At 45.2% G+C, this 23,515-nt stretch overlaps 1 pseudogene; it reads right to left on the minus strand.

Annotated features, from left to right (window-relative positions):
* Positions 1-1,910: 1,910 nt before the first annotated feature.
* LOC147737003 (protein-L-histidine N-pros-methyltransferase pseudogene) overlaps positions 1,911-23,515 on the minus strand; it is a 41,221-nt pseudogene continuing 19,616 nt past the window's right edge.

Genomic DNA, 23,515 nt, shown 5'->3' on the forward strand with positions numbered 1-23,515 from the left:
TCAACCTGACTCTATCCTCCAAATTCCCAAAGCGCCTAAGATCACTATTAATAACACTTGCGTGGTCTGGGAAACAGCCCATGATAGCATGAGAAGTCCTCACCCTGCCCCTCCGGCAGGGTGGATTAGACGCCCCAGATATGACATTATATGTTTTGTCACCCTTAAAATGCTAAAGGAAACTTTGGACATCCTTCCCGCCTCGGCAAGGAAAACTGTAGTCCACACTCTGGTGACCTCGCAGCTGGACTATGGGACTGTCCTATATTTGGGAGCATCAAAAGGAAGCCTGCAACGGTTGCATCGGATTCAGAATGCAGTGGTACGCCTAGTTCTCAATCTACCTAGACGGGCTTCAGCGACAAAAGCCCCGGACTCCCTACACTGGATGCCAATCAGTAAAATAATTCTCTTTAAAGCTTTATGTTTCTGTCACCAGAATCTACAGGGAAAAGGTCCTAGCTACCTGTATGATCTCCTGACCCCCTAAAAAACCTACTCAGGAGCACATCTACTCAAAGTTCCGAAAATCAAAAGGGCAAGGATGTGTGCAGGCTCATTTGACTCTCTGGCAGCCAAAAATTGGAACACTCTGCTAGGAAGATCTGCACAGGTCATCTAAGGCCAGTGTCAGGTCCTCGCAGGACCTCAGGGTTACCAGGGACCTGGCATTAAAAGGGGAGTTAGACAGGGTTGTATAATGGCCCCGTTCTTATTCAGCTTATATATAAATGATTTGGACAAAGTCTTAAGTTAAACCTTGAGGTAGATTTCCCATATGTAGGGTGTCGTGGACTTCCTGTTCTACTGAGGCTTTTTCTAGCTTTATGTCCGACTGGGATCTGGCTATCAACCACTCGAAATCAAATGTTATGCTAGTGCGACTGCGTCCAAAAGAAATCTTTTTATTTAGGGTTGGCTCTTCCCCCATCCCCCATATGAATGTTTTCTGATATCTACGCGTTCTTCTGGATGATCAGTTACAATGGGGGCCCCAAATCATTAAGAACAGGGGGGCTCTGATCAGGGCTAATGCGGCAATTTAATTTTTCCACAAAGATAGCGAGGAAACCAATAGGTGCCTTGTTAAAGGTATATCAGGCAAAAAGCCTGGCTATGTTGTAGCCAGCCTCAGCCAGGCCCACTAATGCAAGGGATTTGCCCTTCTCTGCATAAAGTCCTTTAGACCAATAGTAAGAAGTTGGCACAGAACCTGGAATAGAAAAGACAGGGTGAATTAAACCTCAAGAGGTGGAACTACATTCACACAGCACCCTTTGGTAAAGTATGAGGTAGCACACTGACTGAAGGAGCTTGGTACTTTTCTACCAACATAGGGGCTCATCTGAAGGCGGTACAAGGCACAGAGTGTTGGTTACAGAACATATAAGGTCATTCAGCGAGTGTGCTAGCAACAAGTGGGAAGGGCTATCTGTTAGCCTATTCTTGTGGACACATCTTGTCAGTTACATATCAGTAACAGTTGCAGACTGAACAGGGCATGCGCAAAGTAGTGGAGGATAAAAATATCTTGTCTCTAGGCAGATTTCAAGACCAGTTGACAGGAAGGTAGGACTAAACACATGGCAGCCAAAATGACCGACAGAAATAAAAAATGGATTCCGTAAACGGACAAGATAACGTCTAAACTCGAGATGTCTTCTGCTAAGGCTTAATCTAATTATTACTAAATTACCACAGCTATAGCCAGTTACAGGAGTGAAATCTGGGGTCACACTATGGTGAGCCCCTTACAGGTGGCAGAGAACACATTTTTAAAGCGCCTGATGTGCGCCCCACAAAGCCTTTCTAATTTGTCGGCCCGCGAAGAACTTGGGGTTCTGTTTTTGTGTGATACTCTAGCCTCACGCCCTATTGTATTTTGGTTTAAATGCTGGCTGAATCCTGAGCTAAATCTCACTCACATTATATTGAGGGAGTGTTTGACTCTGGATAAAGCCCTCCAGATTCCATGGCTTAATTTCATCAAAGGAAGCCTGGAAGAGATAGGACATGTAGAGCTGTGTCATAAGCCTGAAACAATCACCAGGAGGGATGTGGAGTCAGTAAAGTTATCCTATTTGTCTTTAAAGAAACTAGATAGATGCGAGCAGGAACTCAGGAAAGTAAGTGTCCGCAGGTTTATAATGCTCAAAACAACCCACTTACAGAGCCCGACCTCCTGGGGTCCCTGTCCACTCACGAGAAGTTTCTTCTAACCAGGTTCAGGATGAATTTGTTTCATTTTTTGCTGGCTAGACCCAAAGGCTGTCACAGAGGTCAAGTGGTAGCGTCCTGTGGCTGCGACGGCTTGTCTCCACAGGATTTGCTGCACTTTATGTTCTTCTGCAAATTTGACTCTGTTCCACGGAAACATTTCCTGGTACCTCTCTTGAAAAAGTTGAATTTCAGACAAGTTCGCTCAGCCCTCTTGTACCTACAACTGTTGAATGATGACCGTTTGTTCTTTGTTGAGGGGTTTCTAAAATCTGCAATGAAATCAAGGGCTTGTATGGATGTATAATGTGTGGGCCGTTGGTCCACGGGCATTTCACAGTATGTTACTCTAGCTTTCTTTAAGGTGTAAAAGGAAAGCAGGCCCATTTTTAACTTTTTTTTAACTTTTATGAATTAGTAGCTTTGTATATTTTGATATTTTTGGCATCTCGCACTTTATATCGAGTAGCATTTTGGGGTTTGTTCATTTTTTATACTGTTTTTTAATATGTCTGAATCTTTCTATGTATTGTAAATTTTTAACTTTCATGGCTGCATTTGTGTAACTAAATAAAGTTTATTTGGATTGCAACACTCTGCTACCTTTGCTGCGTGCATAGAAATCTGAGAACATCTTCCACAGAGGCCTAAAAACCTGGCTTTACCAGTTATAAGAATAATGAACTTAGAGCAGAGTACCACTCTAACCGGACGCACAGCTGATTCACGATGACGCTCTCCAATATACCACAAAAATGCTTCATGTTCAAGAGTGTTTTAATCGTTCATATTCCATAATTTCATTCGATTACAAAATCCTTCTCCTGTCACAAGGGAGACGATTGTTTATGCAAGGAAAGTTTCTGATGTGTCAGATATGCTATTCCGAGCCTTTTTCCGAGGCACGAAGTTTGCATGAAACATCCTCAGTAGTAGTAAATCATGTTCCCAATGCATTTCCAGCTTTTTTTAGCTCTTCGTCGGGGGTTTACTGCAGATATTAAAAACAACAACATTTAGACTGTGTGATCTATCCTTAAAGACTAACACGGAACTATTCAACATTTTATTCACAAATTTGTGCTAAGTTCTAATCATTAACTCGTAATCAATATTTTCCCTCCAGCCGTGCTCCCATGCGCTGTCGACAATGCCCAAACTACCCTCTCTCGAGCAGCGTACCCCTCCCTCTTCTCTAACTATACCTTGATTCATCTGCAAAAAAAATTCATTTTGTTTGCTCGTCAACACTTTGCATATTCAACACTCTTAGTGATTGCGAAACGCGCATCGAAGTCCTCAGTGATGTTTATACATATAGACAGTTAATTCACTCATGCAAAACTGCCCCCAGTAACAAAACTGGCCCCCACTGCTCCAAAACGGACCCCACCCTTCTAGCCGACCAGGCAAACGCCCGATGCCTGCTGAGGCCAGTCCAGCTGGGGGGGGAGGGGGTTGTGTCATGTTTGAAATGAGAAAGCGCAGTGCAGGCATCTGCAACCACAGCAAAGCTACGGTCATATATGAAGGAAACTGGGGCCACCGGCCTCCTTCCACAGGGCCAGTAATTTGGGTGGTGGATATGTTATTCAGTTATTTGGCTACAGAAGGGTAGGCGGTGGGATAGAAGAGGGAAAGAGGTTTGTATTTATATAGCGCCTGAAACCCGTGATGGGATTTTGAAGCGCTTTTTATGGCAAGTACAACGCTACTTGGGAACCCATAAGGATTAGCATTGAATTAGTACAGTGAAATATGAAAGTAGTTTGAGTGGTGGATATGTTAGTCAGTTATTTGGATTGAGAAGGTTGGGGAGGGGTTGAAAGGGAAAAAGGTTTGCATTTATATAGCGCTTGTAACCCTGTTGGGGCGTTGATACGCTTTATTGGTGAGTGGCACGCTACTCTGGAACCCATAAAGGATTAGTGGTGAATTAATATAGTGGAATATGGAATTTGAATGGATGAAGAGGGCCGGATTAATGAGGCCCCTACGAATAAATACATTATCTCTCTTGTTGTGCATTATATACCGAGTATTAAAAACAAATGGTCTTGGCAAACAGCAGACACAAAAAGAAATATTTCATGGTAAATCTTGTAGGGCTTTAACTGAGGAACCCATGGCTTCCTACCACCAGTGTTTGCCAGATGTGACATTAAGAGTTAAAATAGTGGAACACTCACAATGAGGCCCTAAACGCGTGAATGCTATTACGAGCCTCTCTCCTATCCTTTTGCCAACAGCCCCCATGTTGAAGCTCCACAGCAAGAGACTGGAAGGAAGCGCCATACCCAGAGATCAATAACACAACTTAGACTAAGGTCTCTCTAGTAATCGATGCTTGCTCCCTTGATAGTACGTACTGGGAGGACCATCCTGCCATCCTTCGTCTATGGTGCAGCATTATGCACCCTCGTCAAGTGACACGTCAGAAAACCCCCTCCCCCTTAACTTTGAGTTTGGCTTTATAAGGAAGGGTTCTTACAATATCGTAAATGCTCATGTTTGTGGAAGCCTAGTTACTCTCGCTGTGGTTATCTACCATCCTCTTCACTTCTTCTGTCCACCAAACCTCCTCCATGCACCCTCACCTCACTTCCTTACCTACTCCTCTTCGGAACTCTCTCTCCATTCTCCAAAACGTATATCGACTTATAGCCACCCTTTTGGCTCCCTCCCCACAGTAGAGTTTTCTTCCTCTCCGAGCTTCCTTACGTCTTTCCCCTCATACCACTGAGCTCATACCCCTCCAATGCCCATTGTCCAGCTCCCCAGCCATAACATGTTAACGTGTCCCTTTACGGTCATGCCTCTTACGAGTTTCTCTACTGCCCCCTCTATCCTATGTTTCTACATCCAAAGCATCACCAACTAAGTCATCAGAAGCGAATTCCAATGAGCTGACCTAGAACTACAGCTCCCAGAAACCACTGGGCGGTGAAAAGAAATGCCCACCGCGGGGGCAGAGCTGCCCTAAAGAACAAGCATTGGCATAGCCAATAGGTCTCGCCTTTGGGACCTTATCAGTGTTTAGCCATGCAACAGTTGATGTTGTTGCACCAGGGATATTGTACTGCATAACTAAATACTTATAAGGTTCCAAAGGCGAGACCTTTTGGCTATGCCAATGCTTCTTTTATTTTATGTATTTTTCTTAATCTTGCATTCCGTAAAAGTGCTATCTAATTCCAGGGTGTTGTTTTTGTATTTTTTCAGTGTAGCAGATTACTCTTCTATAGTTCCTACTTTAAACAGAGTTCTCCATGTGCTCATGAGTCTGGATTGGAGGCTGAATGCAGTGCTTGTTTTGACGGTGCTCGTCAGTGGGTTAAACAGGTGTTCATAATGCGTGGTCATCCAATCCTTGGCCCCTCTGCAGGGCACGCAGACAATGGTCACATATTTTAGTTGTAATTGTGATTCAGTCCAAATGTGTGTGAGGGAGGTATACAGTTGTTAAAATATTGCATATGGTGAAAGTAAAAGAAATTGCAGTGTTTCCAGGTGAGTGGGTGCGTTGTGTTTGGGGTGGTGAAGTGAAGAAGATGCGAGGAAGTGCCTTTAGTTAAGAGTGAAAAGAGGGTGATGAAGAGGAAATAGATGGGGAGTAAGATATGCAGATGAAGGAGCTGTGGTGGAAAAAGGGCATACACCTCCAACACACAGTGAACAGAACAGAAGAGACCGAGTCACTCTGACAACCACTACCCCTTCCACAGCCCTCAGTAATGTTTAATTCAATCTCACAATTTCAGGATTGAAATATTTCCAATATTAATTATAGAGAACAAAATAATTGCTATTACTAATTTATCTGAAACCAACCAGAAGTCTTGGCTGGTTTAGGTGTGTGTCAGTCATGTGATGTCCCATGCACTTCCCTTGGGTCTCTTTTGTCCTCCTTCCACGTCCCATTCCATTGCTCTCTAGCATTCATCCTCACAATGTCCCTATACGGTCCCAATCCTGTTTGTCATTATTCTAATACACCAGATAAGTTTCCGCTCTCAGACCTATCATATGTAAGAACAGAAGTGAAGGTTGGCAACTCTATTGTTTTTTGTAAACTTATACAAGACTCAGCACTGTACATGCTGTGCGCACTTCTCTAAAGTGGAAAAGACACAGGCTTTATTTTTCCAGTACAGGCGGGGGTGGGGTGTAAAGGTTCACTGATTTCATAAGGCATCTCCTATCTTAAACTATCATGAGTGCACAGCAGCAGCAGCCTAAAGGAGGGGGCAGGAGGTGCGACGTGTGCTTTCTGGGTGTGAATTAAACCACTGCCTCAATACGCCAGACCTGCCCTGTGTAGCGCTGCACTGATAAGGACATTTCTGGTATATGGAGTGATAACCACCATGAGTCACCGCATTTTACCTCAGCTGCTTGTCATATCAGCTTCCTCCAAGCGAATACAAGAGTTAAAGGCTGGTGAAACAATCTGAGCATAAACCGTTCTTTGTGGCCCTATAAAGTGTTCCACTCTCCAGAAACCCAAGACATTGCTTTATCTCTCTCAAACAACAACGTGGCATGCACCTGGTCAAATTTTAATGCTCGTACTTCACTGCGCAGAATCAATCGATGATAAAAAGCCCTCTACAGCACTACGATTGATTCTTATAAGGACTATATACAGCCTCAGGTGAATACGATGATAACCTAATAGGATATGGAACAATGCATATTTTTGGGCTGCCTACCAGTGTGACGCTGAAAGCTAGCAACTAAAACTGTGCGTGTTTAAAGTGTGCAAAGAAAGTTGGTTCACCCTAAGAATCGAACCATCTTGATTTGGACCCCTTTTATGGGGCTAAATGAAAACAATGTGTAAAGATGGCAAAAAGCAGTATTTGTTACAGCAACAAGACTCTTCCTTAAGACATTAGTCTAAAATATTCACCCCAGTTTGCTTACTCTCAAAAAACCAATAGTATTCTTTCTATTGCGCTCGTATGTTTCCTCTTTTCTTTGGAAAAACTACAAACTCAATATTCTCCTGGAAGCCAAGCAGTCACAGGTGATCCATTAGAATACCAATGAGAAGCAACGGAGTAGACGTACACATCAGTACAACAAAGTAGGGGTGGGCGCAAATTCCGTTCCGCGCTCGGAACACAAAAATGTCAAAACTTCTGCAATCCGTGGTGGAACGGAAGCATCTTCATTGATAATATGAATGACAAGATTCTTTCTGGCACAGTGCTCCTGTCACAAAAATTAAAGCTCAACAGGAAGCACTTACACATATAAATAAAGCAGGTCCCCGAATTTAAGCTCAAATTCTGTAACTCATTAATCAGCCCAAAAACATCGTGAGCTTTGTCGAGGCTGGGCAGGTGTGCTTTCCCCCCATATCTACCCTCGAAAATTAGCTGAGATGCTTGATGGAGGCCTTTGCATCCTTGACTTTCACGAGCGCATTCCCCGTGCAGTTCCTGTGACCAGGAGCTTCTTTCTCCTCATCTGCTGCTCTGATCAGTCTCTGACATTTATAAACACAAGAGAGGCATGTGAACTCGCAAAGAAACCCGCCCGTTTGGCCCCGCCACACACACTAGTAGTGTGCACCGTTTTCCTGCCCTTTACCCACTGTGGTGTACAGCTCACTCAAGGGAGACCGGCGCCCTTCGGCGCTTTGGCAAAGTTACACACACACATGGTCACTGGAGACAACTCTTCTGGCCCTTTACGCAGCTATAGTTTAGGAAAAGCACTATACATTTACCGAGGTAGCACTTACTGATTAGCCAGTAGAAAGTACTCCAGTTGAGTAGAGGTATCGCACAAAACTGTGGCGTCTTCTTGGATAAATATGAAGGGCAGGATTCATTATGGCACGATGCTGCTGTCACAAAAATTAATGGTCAACAGGAATCACTTACAGTTAAGATATAAGAAAGCAGGTGCCCGAGTTTAAGCTTCAATTCAGTAACTCTGGCACAGTGCTCCTGTCACAAAAATTTAAGCTCAAAAGGAAGCACTTACAGATATAAATAAAGCAGGTGCCCGAATTTAAGCTCAAATTCAGTAACTCATTAATCAGGCCAAAAAAATTATGAGCTTTGTCGAGGCTGGTCATGTATTTTTTCTCTTCATATCTATCCTCAAAAATTAGCAGGGGTGCTTGATGGAGGCCTTTGCAACCTTGAATTTCACGAGCACAATCCCGTGCAGTTCCTGTGACCAGGATCATCTGCAGCTCTGATGGGTCTCTGACCTTTTATAAACACAAGAGAGGCATGTGAACTCGAAAAAAAGCCCTGCCCCCGAAATCTCGGCGAGCACGCGAAATTCCACGTGTTCGCGGAGATTTTTTGCCGTTTCGCCACATTTTGCGAAAGGCAAATACCGCCCACCAAAGCTTGTATCACGTAGTGATGTGTGACAGTGCAACTTTCCATTCAAGGTTAAAAGCTTTCCAAGTACCTTATTAGTGGGCTGATTGCGGGCAATTGTGAAAATATTTATTAATTGCCGCACCATAATGCACCGCAATTAACATCAATTTTTTCACTATGGCCCGCAATCATCCCACAGCCGTGCTCCTTTAAGAGAAGAAAGGCATCACAAGTCGTACATTTGGCTGCATTTCTTCTCTTAAAGGAGCACGGCTGCGGGCTGATTGTGGGCCATTGTGAAAATATTCATGTTAATTGCAGCTCATTACGGCGCTACAATTTACAAATATTTTCACAATCGCCCACCAACAGCCCTCAGCTGCACTTCATGAAGGAGGAAATACAGCAAGTGCAGGAGCCACCACAACCAGGAAATTATCATTTTTCGCACCGCTTACGTTATAAAAACGGTGGCACGAATGATCTCCTGGGATGTGCTGTGGGTGCGCGCTCCACATGAAGCACTGCGCGCTCGGAGGAACAGACACTGCTTATAACCATTTCTATAGTGCTGTTACACACCAGTCGGTGTAGCCAGGCACTTTACAAATGATTTTATTATTATTATTATATGCACTATGTGCACAGGCTCTATATGCCCACTACTGGACATATCCCATCAAATTTCAACCGCATGTGGTGGTGGAGGGAGACCTGGTACATCGCACCCCCCTGTCCACGGCACTATATCATCCACCCTTACAGAAGGACAGATGTTACCATGACTGACTGTGTGCGATGGGTATAGGACGGCCTAAGACGTCAGGCATTGCTCCAATGCCCTCACGCTCCCTCCATTCTGATAATCAATAACCCACTGATACTGGCACTGGTGGACTCCAACACTAAAAGCAAGCATTTGCAATGCAATAGGTCCTGCATTTGTGAGAGTTTAAGGTACTGGCATTATAAACGACAATGCCTTTAATTTATGTTTTAAAAACCAACACATAAATAAAAAGTAAAATCATTTACAATTCCTATAGCTCAAACTCTTGCAAACGATTGACCTATTGCATGGTAAATGCTTGTCTCCCTAGGCGGCGGTGCTTCTTGTGAAGATTGCTATTTTGTCTTGGGAGTGAGTTATTGCCATCCCTCCTTCTTTTCTTAGATCGAGCCTAGGCAGCGCAGCTGCCAGGTGATCTGCTGTATGTACTTTGTGGGGTCTGACACATCCCACTGGTTAAGATTGGTTTATGTCTGTGTCATTCCAAAATCATAGCCTACAATTGGTTAATGGTTGGCACATGTCCAACCTTTTCTTGCAAGTTCAATCAATCAATCAATCAGTAATAAGTTAAGCACGCTACATACCCGCGAGGGTCTTGTAGCAGGGTTTCCGTTCTCCCACAGAACTGTGCATAGAGATCTAGAACCTCAGTGAGTTAGGATGATCCAAAACCCATCTCAGTGTCAGAAATCCCCTTACCTAGCTAGCTACAGTGTCTCATGGATCATTATGAAATGATCCATGTCTTAGACAAACCAGAACATGATCTTTAGAATACCTCAGGAATCGTGGAACACATGAACACTCTTTCGTTATATAATCATTTCAACCCAAAACTTTGAGTCAAAGAACACACGTGCAAGTTTGAAATATTTATTATTCAATGCAAGGTTCTCAAACGCAGTATCTTGTATAATACCAAAATGCAGATTATAAAAATCAGAGTTAGCAGCATAGTCACTAATCCATAGTAAGCAAAAGGTGATAGCATGTTACAATGCAAAATCTATAGAAATCTATATCACCTATATTTTGCGCACCCTATTTAGTATATTATATTATATCTAAGAAGGTCTCATTCGGGTTTTAGCAGGGCGGACCCATACCTCTAAATGTCAGTAGGAGTAGATCACATCAACAGCTACCAGCTCTCTTCATGCGCAGCACCAAGTGTCTACGTTCATTCCCTGTAACTCTATCTTAAACCCGCGTAGAGCCCAAAATGTTGGCATCAACATTATTTGTGTTATGTCTAATGTGGTGCGAGGATCAGGCCTCCCAGCAACCTTGTGTTAGATTATTCTTAGAGTGTGCAGCTCTCAGTGTGCAGACAGTTGTACCAAGTGTACCAAGCAAAGCTGATAGCATAGTAATAACATATTATTCTCAAATAAATCACATCACCGCTTCTAGGGTGAAAGCGACAACAACAAGTAGGTGTCGTGTGCAAAACTGAAGCCGAAGGAAAAATGGCTGTTTAAACATGTAATACACTCATGCTAACTTAACGCAATATATGTAACGAAGTATCCATATGACACCCCCCCAATGATCCGAGCACCGTCAAACATAAGGGAAAGGCAATACTAAATCAGATACATAAAATGAAAGCAAAGTTCAATAATCTTGAGCTAAAATATGCTAAAAAATTTATGTATGAATGAATATGTATGAATGCCTACAGTGGCCTCAAATCTAAAAATAAAAACAAAACTTTCGAACCAAAAGTTATCCGCCAGGTCTCCAAAATATGAAATGTAGGACCAGGTCGCATTAATCCAAATGTCTGTAAGAGAAAAAACAAGGCACTTATCTGATATCCAAAGTCATGTGCCACATTGACGTTATTCTCAGCGACATCGCATGATTGAACTCTCCATCATCTGAGCACAGTTCATCCCTCCAATTCAGCAAGGGGAAAGTCATATTCCACAACAAAGCAATCCTCCCAGGCATCTCACGATTGGACAGTATATGCAAAGTAAGTTGCAACAGCCTCCAGTATGAAATCACTGCCATCATCCGAAAATAGTTCAGCAATCCAATTCAGCAATGGGAAAGAACATACGTGCTCCTCCAGCATCGGATCCTCCTGTAACGTCAGAGGACAACTCGGTGGGTTCACCAGAACGCTGTGTGTCAGAAAGGCATGTGCCGCTGCAGAGATCTCCCATTGACCCAGTACTCCATTTATCACTGCCAAGGCCATAACTCTTTCGCCAGAACAAATCAGCTCGTGAGCCACTACGGGACGCATTAGCTGATCAAAATCGACGTCAGGAGCAGTCCTCAAGTATAGACACAAATCAATGGCCCAATCGAACTCGCAGCTCAGGCAGTGAAACACAGGTTGGACACACGTGAAGTCAGTGAACCGAAATGACAATCTATAAGCCGTGCTTAATGCTGCAAGCGGCAATGTTCCATAGTAATTGAGCATCCGATTACGGCACAGTGTCAGGAGGCGTTGAACGGCTTCTTGCGCAGGATGGGCATCCATGTTTTATAAAGAAAAACAATAACAAAAAGCCCGCAGCCACAGCCAGTAAAACAGGTAGTCCACCAAACAAACTTGAAAAAATAGAATGGAAAAACGTGGGAATGATACCAAAGATTTTCTCAAATGTAGTCACGAGGCCACTGCTAACCAATTTAAAAAAATGTGCGAGCCCAGTCGTGGAAGATGCATTAAAGATCTGGTGCACCAGCTCACAGAAATGAAACGGCAAGTCAGTATTTAAAAGCGCCTGCACCTCTGTGCGTGTGTTAGCTATGTGAAGGACATAATTTTCCCGGGCCGAACTCAGGGTCACTTGTTTTTGAGACAAAAGGGCCCTTATTCTGCTTAAACCATTGAACTTCGCCTTCAAGGTTGGTATCCGTGGCCAGATGGAGACATCTGAAGACCCATGCGTGGGTGGGTATAGAACGTTTTTGCAACACACCACACGCTCTGATACAGTTACCACATAAGCCACACCAATTAATAACCCACAACATACCTCGTTGTTTAAAAGCAAATAACTACCATTAGCCAATAATGTAAATGTGGGTACTACTGCTGGAACTGGCGTGCCTTTTAAAACACATGCTAAATTTGGCCGGTCCTGATTACAAGAACCGTGTAACTGGATGTGTCTGCATATTAATGAATGGTCAGGTGACTGTGTGCATTCCTCACCATTAAGATTAACTTCTTTTCCATCCTTCAGACATCTGTATGTGTATGGTAACAACCATGCCTCATGGAGGAATGCATTGCCTAGTGGTTCATATCGTCCTATAGCAATATACCGCATACAATTAGTAAATTTGTATAAGGGAAATGGTAATGTAATTAATCCATGAATAAGCCATGTAGCCGTAGTGGTTTCAGCAACAGAGAACGGTAAGGATTCTAGCCTTTCAATATGTAACATAGAAAATGATGCATCACGCATTGAAAGCATGCGTTGTTTTTCAGTCAGATTAAAAGGGGCGAATAGGGACGAAACGTTCAACGAGTTCCAGGGAACTCGACCAGACTTAAGTGTCTGTAGGGTCCATGCAAACTGCATTACAGAGCGTAATTGATTCTGACCATGGTATAACGTGGACACTTCATCATGTACAATATCAACAACAGAAGAAACAATATTATCCAACGTGTAAATTCTGGAAGAAAGCATGTTAATACTGTTATCGACCACTGCAAGCACTTTTTCCAAATTTGCTTGATCAATAGCTCTCAGGCGTTTAGCTGCCTCAATCTGTGAAAATTTCCAAATTTCATTGTACACAGCATAAAGCCAGCGTTTAGATCTACCCTTAGCCGGGCCTTTTATAAAATCATTCAGCTCTATATTCTCATTCAACTGGGACAGATGCAGTTTAACTGCAGCCAAAGTGGAATGTTGTAACCAGTTCTGACACAATTTGCCCACTGAATAAGTAGTAACAGTGTGATCTGTTTCAAAACGGGGATCAGGCCTGATTTGTGTAAAACCTTCAGACAAACCCAAAAAACGACGTTGGCAAGAATCAGAGCTTCTTTGCCATAAAAGCCACCCCTCTGGATCAAAACTGGTAATATTAAAGGAGGAATTGTGCAATAGGGCTTGTATCTCACTTATGGACAATGTAGTGAAATTATTCCAACCTGAATATTCTTCCAAATCAGGGATGGTTGGTGCATTTAATTTTTTAGATGTAGCCAATCCAAAACATGTTGTCTGGGAAATAGTAGAATTTAAAAACAACATGTGATTAGGGATGAGACATGCACGATGCAAAGCCTCAGTGCCTTGTACCTGCCAATCTCTGGTACCCCAAACCGATTTAAGGTCTATAACCTCCTTCCATAACTCATAGCCATCTACAGCTAACCTGTCTAGAAAGGACTTCGAATACAGCAATTTTGTATCGGTAAGTCTAACTTTGGACATGAATTTCTGTGTCACTTTAAAATAAAACGACTCAGGATTTGATTGATTAAAATCTGTAAAATAAGAGTATTTTCCCAGAAATGTACTTGAGCTCACTTGCAAAGGAGCAGGACAATGTTCCCACTGTGTGTAGTTCACAGGAACCCTCCTGGAACTTGTTTTGTGTAAGAAATTATTTCCATAATGTTGATAACAAAACAAATCACCATAATTGACAGAATCTAAGTACAAATCCTCAGCATCAAAGGCCGCATAATATTTCAAATCAGAGAACAATGCTTCTACGGCCTGAAGATCCCAATCATCAGAACAAATATTTTGTTTAATCACATCTCCCATGTTTACTCTAAGCACATTAGGAACATTAATAACTTCTGTGGGGCCATGTATCTGAAACCTAACCGTATCCTACACAATCCCATCAAGGACAGGCCAAGCAGTAATCTCTACTGTATTTAAGTCTCTTTTTAGTCTGTGTGCTGAATGTGAGGAGGAAAGAGGGGCCAATGTTCCATTAAGGTACCGAATTCCTGTTCTTTCTTTCACATAATGGCCATCGATCAGGCGGAAAAAATAAAACACAAAACCAATTGACATAAAAGGATAAAATGAAAATAGTATCAGCCAAACATATGTCCAAGGTGGAATTAAAAAATGTTTTTTAAATAACGTGGTATACTTTGCAATAGTCGATGGTTTCTTTGAAAGTTCCGAATCAGAGTCAAAAGAGAATCTGGACTGGTTAGCCAAACGAGCTTGTAAATCAGCAGGATCTGCATAGGTCAGCTCATCAATGTTAGTAACAGGAATAGTATTTAATAAAGGATTGGATATAGCAGGCATCTCGAGCGACACCTCCTGTTCTGCACCAGATGTAATAGCCAGCACAGAGTGCCTCACCATGGAAGGACAGGATACAGCCGGTGTCATGCTATGAAGAATCGGCCACCCTGTGTGTCTTGACATTGTCAATAGAAATAAATCTGTTCTCTTTACGACCTGGAAGCGGTGGTAAAATGACTGTTCTTGTGCCCTTCACTCCAAGAACTCGAACTGGTGCACGATATGAGGGACCAAACTCCTTCTTGTTATCGATCTTCTCTCGAACCAGTTCTCCAACTTGGGGTAGCCAGCCAACTACCGGGATCTGCAACGCATCATCCGACTTGGAGGGCAAGTGTTCCTTAGCAAGACTGTCTCTGGTCTTTTGTAGATCCTGTAAAACATTGCAATGTTCATCTACGTCAAAGGCCGCGGCCTGGGCCTGGCAGTCTACACCATCGAGGTCAGGGACGTACATCTTGATACCAAAGAGCATTTCGTATGGGGTCCGCCCACCCAGAGACCTTCTAGGGAGATTATTAAGCGCACGCTGCACGCCATAGAGGTGGGCCAGCCAGTTTCTACCAGTGCCTATAACTCGGGCTGTCAAAGATTGCTTTAAGTCGCGGTTCATTCGTTCTACTACACTATTGCCCTCGGGCTTGTAGGGACTTGAAAACTTGACTTGGACTCCCATCGAAACCATAGCATCCTTGTACGCCTTAGAGGCGAGAGCCGGACCCTGGTCCGAATGGAAAGTACCACAGGCAAAAATTCCCACAAAGACACGCAAATCCTTAATGACAGTCCGTGAATCAGCGCTTCGATGCGGCCATACCCACACAAAGCGTGTGCATGAATCAACTGCTACTAAGATGTATTTATACGCAGTATCAGAAGAAAAAGGACCGCAGTGATCCAAATAAACGCAACCAAGCGGTTTATTAGAGATGTACAACTGTGTCTGAGGCGGACGCGCAGCAGTAGAAGGCTTAATCTGCTGGCAAATGTCACACATAAGGACATAATCGCGCGTCTGTTTGTATAGTCCCCGCCACCAGAACCATTGTTGTAGCTGAGTTACAGTGGCTGAGACGCCCGCATGCGCAGACGCCACACCTTCATGAGCAGCTGTAATCAGAGAAGCCCTGCGATCCGAGTTGGGAACTAGACGTTCACCAACTTCAGGAATTTTCACATAAGGAACCTTATCGGGACTTAAGTGGTATGTGTACTTCGAAGGGAACCCCGCAGGATATTTACCTCCCTTCTCCGTGGCAGCAACAGCCGCCAAGATGTCATCATCTATTTTGCTTTTGGACCTCGTGACTGCTGCAACTAAGTATTTTGATACCGCAGACTTCGCTGCCTCATCAGCAAGCGAATTACCAACAGCGTGGACCCCCACGCGCTGATGGCCGAGAGTATGAATCACAAACACGAGCGGCAGCTTCTCTTTAAGTTCCGCCACTCGGACCCAGATCATTTTATGTTTTATTGTGCTACCTTTGGAATCACGAAAATCATTCTGAATCCAAAAGAACAAGTTCTCATTGTAAGACTGGACACAGTAGTAAGAATCACTTACGATTAAAGTCGTCACACTAGGATCAGCGTACTCCAATGCGAGCATAAGAGCACGAAGCTCTGCTAATTGTGCGGTGCAGTCCCCCAGTGTTTGCGTGTGCACGACACTGGACTTGAACTCATCGTTCACCATGGCACCGACCACAATGGCGCATGCGGAAACGTAGGCATGTTTAGAGCCATGCGCAACCTGCGCCGAACCATCAGTGTAAATGATACAATGGAAATCCTCCAACGGCCGCATCGCTAAAGGAGCAGGATGAACAAATTCATACTGTAAATACTCCTGCGACCGTAAAGCGGCGTCAAATATAAACGTGACATCCTGGGATGTCAAGGATGTAGCCCACTGAATCCACCGAGGGTGCAAAGCTTTAGAATTAGGTACACTGGCTTTCGTGACTGCCTCCAAGGCAGGACACGGGGTAACCACCAACATGCGTTTTCCCTGTGACAGGGCACGTTCCTTAAGAATAGCCATCTGTACAGCCGTTAAAACTTTCTCCACAGTGGAAAACGCAGTTCAGCCGAAGTGTACAAGTGTGACTTGTAAGCAATAGGCACTGTGTCTCCCTCATTAAAAGTCAGGTACGTGAAACCCACCGCCCCAGGGATAATTCTTATCACCAGGTTGGTCTGGTTATCACGAGTCTGTAAGTAGTCAGAAGCGAGCAAATCAGCCTGCAAAGACTGCAGAATGTGTGAATGCTCAGGCAGCCAGCATGATTTGGAAAAAGATGGTTGCATCAAGGCATACAAAGGCTTGATACGCTGGGCATATTCCGGAATGTATGTCCTCCCGAAATTTAAAAAACCCAGTAAAGACTGTAATTTTTTCAGCGTTGTCGGAGAGCGCAACTGCGCGCACTTCTCCAGGAAGTGAGGAGCCAACCCCTTTCCTTCGTGGTTAAGTTCATAACCCAGAAACAACACTGTGTACTCCGCAATGTGTGATTTTGCAAAGTTAAACTTGTAACCCATGTCTGCAAAGTTACAAATTATGCTGTTTACTCGACACAGATGCTCCCAAAGTTCGTCGTCTGTGAGATAAATGTCATCCACATAAGAACAAGCAACTGGATCGAAGCTCTCCAAAAGAGAGACTATGCGGGCGGAAAACACTCCAGGACTATTCTTATAGCCCATTGGGAGTCGTTTAAACATTTTTTGTACGCCGCCGCACGTAAAACTGGTCCATTGGGAACTTAGACCATCTAATCTGTGTGCATAAAAACCATTGGAAATGTCAAGCGTGGTTTTGAACCGTTTACGCTCAAGACTATTCACTAGGGCAGAGCCGTGAGTATTCTGTACTGCACAGTTACGGCAATGCGAGTTCAAATGCCGGTAATCCAAAACCAAACGATATGAGCCGTCCGGCTTGTTCACAGTAAAAAGGGGATTATTCATTGGTGACACACACGTTTCAATTACACCTTGATATTCCAATTGTTCAAGGATAGCCGCGACAGAAGTTTTAGCTTCACGCCGTATGGGATACTGAGGTTGTGGCTGCGGCTGTGACCGTAAAGGAATCTCATGGCTAGGGGACAATTTATCCCAGCCACACTGATTTCGGTACACAGCCGGCGCAAGCGCCAGAGCCCACTCTTCTGCAAAATGCAGCGCTTCCACTCTCGATACAGTGTGCGCGAAACTGGGGAGGATCACCTCCTCCCCTCGCGGAGCTGCGAGAACAAAAGGTGGGGGCCAGTCAGCCTCCGAAAGCAAAATGTCATACGTAGACGAAAGATTTTCCCAAAATACCCCTTTTACAGTTCGCTGCATGTCACCTTCAATTAACAGGACAATTTCAAAAAGTCATTCAGGGGGAGCAACATGTGTATCAGCCGTTTCAATCACAACATAAGTGTCAGTCGCTGTCACCTTCAACAGTGGACGGAGGGCCTCTCTCACTATGGTAATCTCCGCCGCGCTGTCCAGCAAGGTCAGTGCCCACGTCAGATTCCGAAGCCACGTTCTCACTATCTGGGGCATATCGATGCGCCGTTAAGGCTGCGACCTTCTTCGTGGAGAAGTGTGGCTCAATGCTTAGAGTGGCAGACCTTGATGCAGAACACTGGCCAGGAAACAGGGTTCGATTCCCGCCTCGGCGGGTTTCGGGCTTAAATTCCTCTGACCGGATATTCTCGCCTCAGTGCCGATTCTAAGCATGGGTCCCACGCTGCAACTCTGGGCAATAGCTTGCTTAGTCTCCACAAAGGCCCCCTGATACACAAGGGATGCCTGGTTTCACCATGGGATGCCCAGGAGTGGACACCCCACAAGGAAAAGCCAGGAGGGGTTCCCTTGTGGTAGGAGTACAAGCGCCGGGATGCCTCCGGGTCACTGTTCGCGCTATACAAATACGCCACATTTACATTACATTTACATTGGCAAACTGTGGTCTCTTGGGCGTAGAGTCGTCCCGCTGATCCCCTTCACTTCGCGTGCGGGGCTGACCACGTCCTTGCTGGCCACCCCTGCCTCTGCCGCCCCCTCCACCACCGGTTGACGGAGCCGATGAGTCCTGAAAGGAACGAGGAGAGCGTTGGTCAGAAGCCTGAAATCTTTCAGGCGATTTAATCGTCGCGCGATAGCGCAAATCATAAACTCGATCTGACTGCGCAGGCAGTGAAGGCGCAGGACTAGAAACCTGTGTCTGCTGTTGTTGTTGTTGCTTACCCTGATTCTGCTTTTTTGGCCAATTTTGTTTTTTGGACTTGGGTTGTCCACCCGTTTCCGAAGACTGTCCCTGGGGCTGTTTCTTCTCCTTTTCAGAAAAAGCCTTTACACCCTTAGAAGTGCGGCCAACCATTTTATAAGCCGCCACAATAATTCTTGCTAACTGACGGGGTTTATCGGCATCGGGAACTAACGCCAGACGATTGTCCACCTGAAAGTTCACTGCATCCCCCTTGACATTCGCAAGGATAAGATCGCAAACCGTCTCAAACGAGCCACACAGGCGCATACCCAATTCAAATGCCGACTCTGGTCCATGATCATCTTGAACACGTTTAAGGACCGCAGAAAGGTTTGACACAGACGGGGTGCCATAGCACCTCGTGTAAACCGCTGCAAAAGTCTTACCCCATGTTTCACAGTCAGCAAGTTCAGGGGCTAAATCTTTCGGTAAACTGAGCGTAAGAATCCGGTGTTTCTCACCAGGAGTCGTATTAGGAAACACAGCCTCCAGCTGGTCGAATTTCTCGGCAAGCCAGAAAGGAAAATCATCCTTATCCTCTGGCTTTCTGCCCATAACGGAATTCACCATGACAGGACTGATTTTCAAACCAGCCTGTTCCGCTCGAAGCTGCGCACCTGCAGGGGCTGCGCCATGAACATTACGACCAATGTAATGAACAAGCGCCCTAATCACTCCAACCGCGACTTCATGAAGACGCCGCAGGTCAGCCACATTACAAGTGGCGCGATTAGGGTGAGGAGTAAATCCACCCAAAGCGGGCCAATTTGTGCCCGGAATGGATAAAGGACCTAACCTCGGAGCTGTTAAAGAATGGGTAGGGCGCCACCAAACCAAACTCCGTGCTGCCAAGCATCTATAGGTACCTCCAGTGCCCTGTACGGAGCATAAGCCGCCGGTACAGCCGAGGCAGTGTATGAATGGAACACACCCGAATTAGCGTCCACTTCCGGAAATGTCACCCAGGAATAAAACAGTTCGTACGGGTACGCATGTTCCGCACTCACCACTAGAACCACAGCCAAGCCTTCCACAGGGACATTATATGCCCGCAAGTGGTCACGAACCGCGATGCGGCTATGCTGCGGTATGTCCACGGCCATGTTAGCACAGGAAGATTAAAAAGACAAAGAACACTTTGTAGCACAACTGGGTAGTAATTCAAAGAAACCGTTTTTAGAAGAATTCAAGCTTGAAAAGACCTATTTTAAAAATAGGTAGGTTTTTCCGTCACCACCGTTTACCGGAAACGGGAATGAAGGTGTTAAGGTTTGAATGATATACTACTCGAGTGTCATGATATAAGGCCAACAACGTACGGGCGCCATGTAGCAGGGTTTCCGTTCTCCCACAGAACTGTGCATAGAGATCTAGAACCTCAGTGAGTTAGGATGATCCAAAACCCATCTCAGTGTCTGAAATCCCCTTACCTAGCTAGCTACAGTGTCTCATGGATCATTATGAAATGATCCATGTCTTAGACAAACCAGAACATGATCTTTAGAATACCTCAGGAATCGTGGAACACATGAACACTCTTTCGTTATATAATCATTTCAAACCAAAACTGAGAGTCAAAGAACACACGTGCAAGTTTGAAATATTTATTATTCAATGCAAGGTTCTCAAACGCAGTATCTTGTATAATACCAAAATGCAGATTATAAAAATCAGAGTTAGCAGCATAGTCACTAATCCATAGTAAGCAAAAGGTGATGGCATGTTACAATGCAAAATCTATAGAAATCTATATCACCTATATTTTGCGCACCCTATTTAGTATATTATATTATATCTAAGAAGGTCTCATTCGGGTTTTAGCAGGGCGGACCCATACCTCTAAATGTCAGTAGGAGTAGATCACATCAACAGCTACCAGCTCTCTTCATGCGCAGCACCAAGTGTCTACGTTCATTCCCTGTAACTCTATCTTAAACCCGCGTAGAGCCCAAAATGTTGGCATCAACATTATTTGTGTTATGTCTAATGTGGTGCGAGGATCAGGCCTCCCAGCAACCTTGTGTTAGATTATTCTTAGAGTGTGCAGCTCTCAGTGTGCAGACAGTTGTACCAAGTGTACCAAGCAAAGCTGATAGCATAGTAATAACATATTATTCTCAAATAAATCACATCACCGCTTCTAGGGTGAAAGCGACAACAACAAGTAGGTGTCGTGTGCAAAACTGAAGCCGAAGGAAAAATGGCTGTTTAAACATGTAATACACTCATGCTAACTTAACGCAATATATGTAACGAAGTATCCATATGACAGTCTCAAGGCACTGGGAGGGCCACTACTGATCGAACAGGCAGTGCCCTCCCGAAGGTCAGCAGGTCTTGGGTCTGACGTAGGCTCAGTGGGAGGGTGTTCCATGTCTTGGCGGCGAGGTGGGAGAAGGATCTCCTGCCGGTGGTTGCTCTTCGGACGCGCGGGACAGTGGCGAGTGAGAGGTCGGCAGAGCGTAGCTGGCGGTTGGGGGTATAGAAGAAAAGTCGTCTGTTGAGGTAGGCTGGACCGGTTTTGTGGAGTGCCCTGTGTGCGTGGATGAGGAGCTTGAAGGATATCCTCCTCGTGATGGGGAGCCAGTGCAGGTCTCTCAGGTGGGGGGTGATGTGGCCGTGGCATGGTACGTCGAGGATCAGTCGTGCCAAGGCATTTTGAATGCGTTGTAGTTGTTTGATGAGCTTGGTGGGGGCTCCTGCGAAGAGGGTGTGTCCGTAGTCGAGTCTGCTGCTGAAGAGAGCCTGGGTGATTGTCTTTCTTGTATCTGTCGGGATCCATCTGTAGATATTGTGGAGCTCGCAGAGGGAGTTGAAGCAGGAGAAGGAGATGGCATTGACTTGCTTGATCATTGAGAGCGTTGAGTCGAGGATGATTCCCAAGTTGCGTGCATTGTTGGTGGGTGTCGGGCTGCCCCCAGTGCCGTCGGCCACCAGGAGTCATCCCAGGCTGAAGGGTTGAAGCCGAGGATGAGGACCTCCATTTTGTCTGAGTTCAGCTTCAGGCGGCTGATCTTCATCCAGTCGGCGACGGCCTTCATTCCTTCGTGGAGGTTGGCTTTGGCGGTGATGGGGTCCTTGGTGAGGGAGAGGATCATCTGAGTGTCGATGGTGTAGGAGATCATGTTGAGGTCGTGCTGTCGGGTGACGTCTGCGAGCTGGGCCATGTTAACGTTGAACAGTGTCGGGCTGAGGGAGGATCCATGGGGTACGCCGCAGATAATCTCAGAGGCTGCGGATCAGAATTGAGGAGGCAGATGCTCTGGGTTCTGCTGGAGAGGAAGGAGGTGGTCTATTCCAGAGTCTTGTCTTGGATCCCTGCGGCGTGGAGGCGTGCGGTGGCAGACGGTGTCGAAGACAGGGGAGAGGTCTAAGAGGATGAGTGCTGCAGTCTCACCGTTGTCCAGCAGGGTCCTGATGTCGTCCGTGGTGGCGATGAGGGCGGTCTCAGTGCTGTGGTTGCTGTGGAACCCTGACTGGGAAGGGTCCAGGATTCTGTTTTCTTTGAGGTATCGAGTTAGCTGTCTGTTGGCGATCTTCCCGATGACCTTGGCCGGGAATGGGAGCAGAGAGATGGGCCAGAAGTTCTTGAGGTCTGTTGGGTCTGCCTTGGGTTTTTTGAGTAGGGCGTTGATCTCGGCATGTTTCCAGCTCTCTGGGAAGGTCACGGTCTTGAGGGAGAGGTTTATGACATTGCGCAGGTGGGGTGTGATGAAGCTGCATGCTTTGTTGAAGACGTGGTGCGGGAATGGGTCTAACGGAGAGCCGAGTGGATAGTGCTCATGGTCTTGATGGTGTCATCAGTGCTCACGCTGGCCCAGGCTAGCATGGGGTCATGGTCGATGATGTGCTGAGAGTCTGTTGTATTGCTCTCTGTTGGGGCTGTCTGGGTGATGAAGCTGTCGTGGATGTCTACTATCTTGCGGCGGAAGAAAGTGGCAAGGGAGTCGCACAGGGCTTGCAACGGTGGTATGTCGTTGGTGTTGGAGCTGGGGTTAAAGCGTTCCTTCACGATGTTGAAGAGCTCTTTGCTATCGTGTGCAGTGTTGTCGAGTCGGTCTTTGAAGGTGGTCCACTTGGCAGCCCTGATGAGATGATGGTGGTTGCGGATGGTGTCCTTGTGTGCTGCGTGGCTGTTCGTGTCTGTTGACTGTGCCATTTCTTCTCTAGTTTCCGGCAAGCTCGCTTGGAGGCTATTTATTTATTTATGCGTTTTTATATAGCGCAGACTTTACCCGAAGGTGTCAGAGCGCTTCACAATAGGAATAGAACTGATACAAGAGAACATTACAAGTGAACAAATTACAAAAGCAAACGTTACATTACATGAGGCAAAATTGACAATCGTGGGCAAACATAATACAAGAGGTAGCAAACGGTGCATTACAGGAGGAAAAAGTGACATGTCTGCAGGTTACAAAAGAGTACAAAGTACAAGTAGAGGTATAATACTGCAATAAATGGAGGACACTCAAACACAAGAACAAACCTTACGAAGGCAATGGCGGCACTTGTGAAAGTATCGAAAGCAAACAAAATGTAACAGGTAGCAAACAGTGTGTTACAAGAGAAAAGTGACATGTGTATGTTACAAAGGAGTACCAAACACAGGTAA

This window comes from Lissotriton vulgaris, chromosome 1_1 (genome assembly GCF_964263255.1).
Source record: "Lissotriton vulgaris chromosome 1_1, aLisVul1.2, whole genome shotgun sequence".
NCBI lineage: Eukaryota > Metazoa > Chordata > Amphibia > Caudata > Salamandridae > Lissotriton > Lissotriton vulgaris.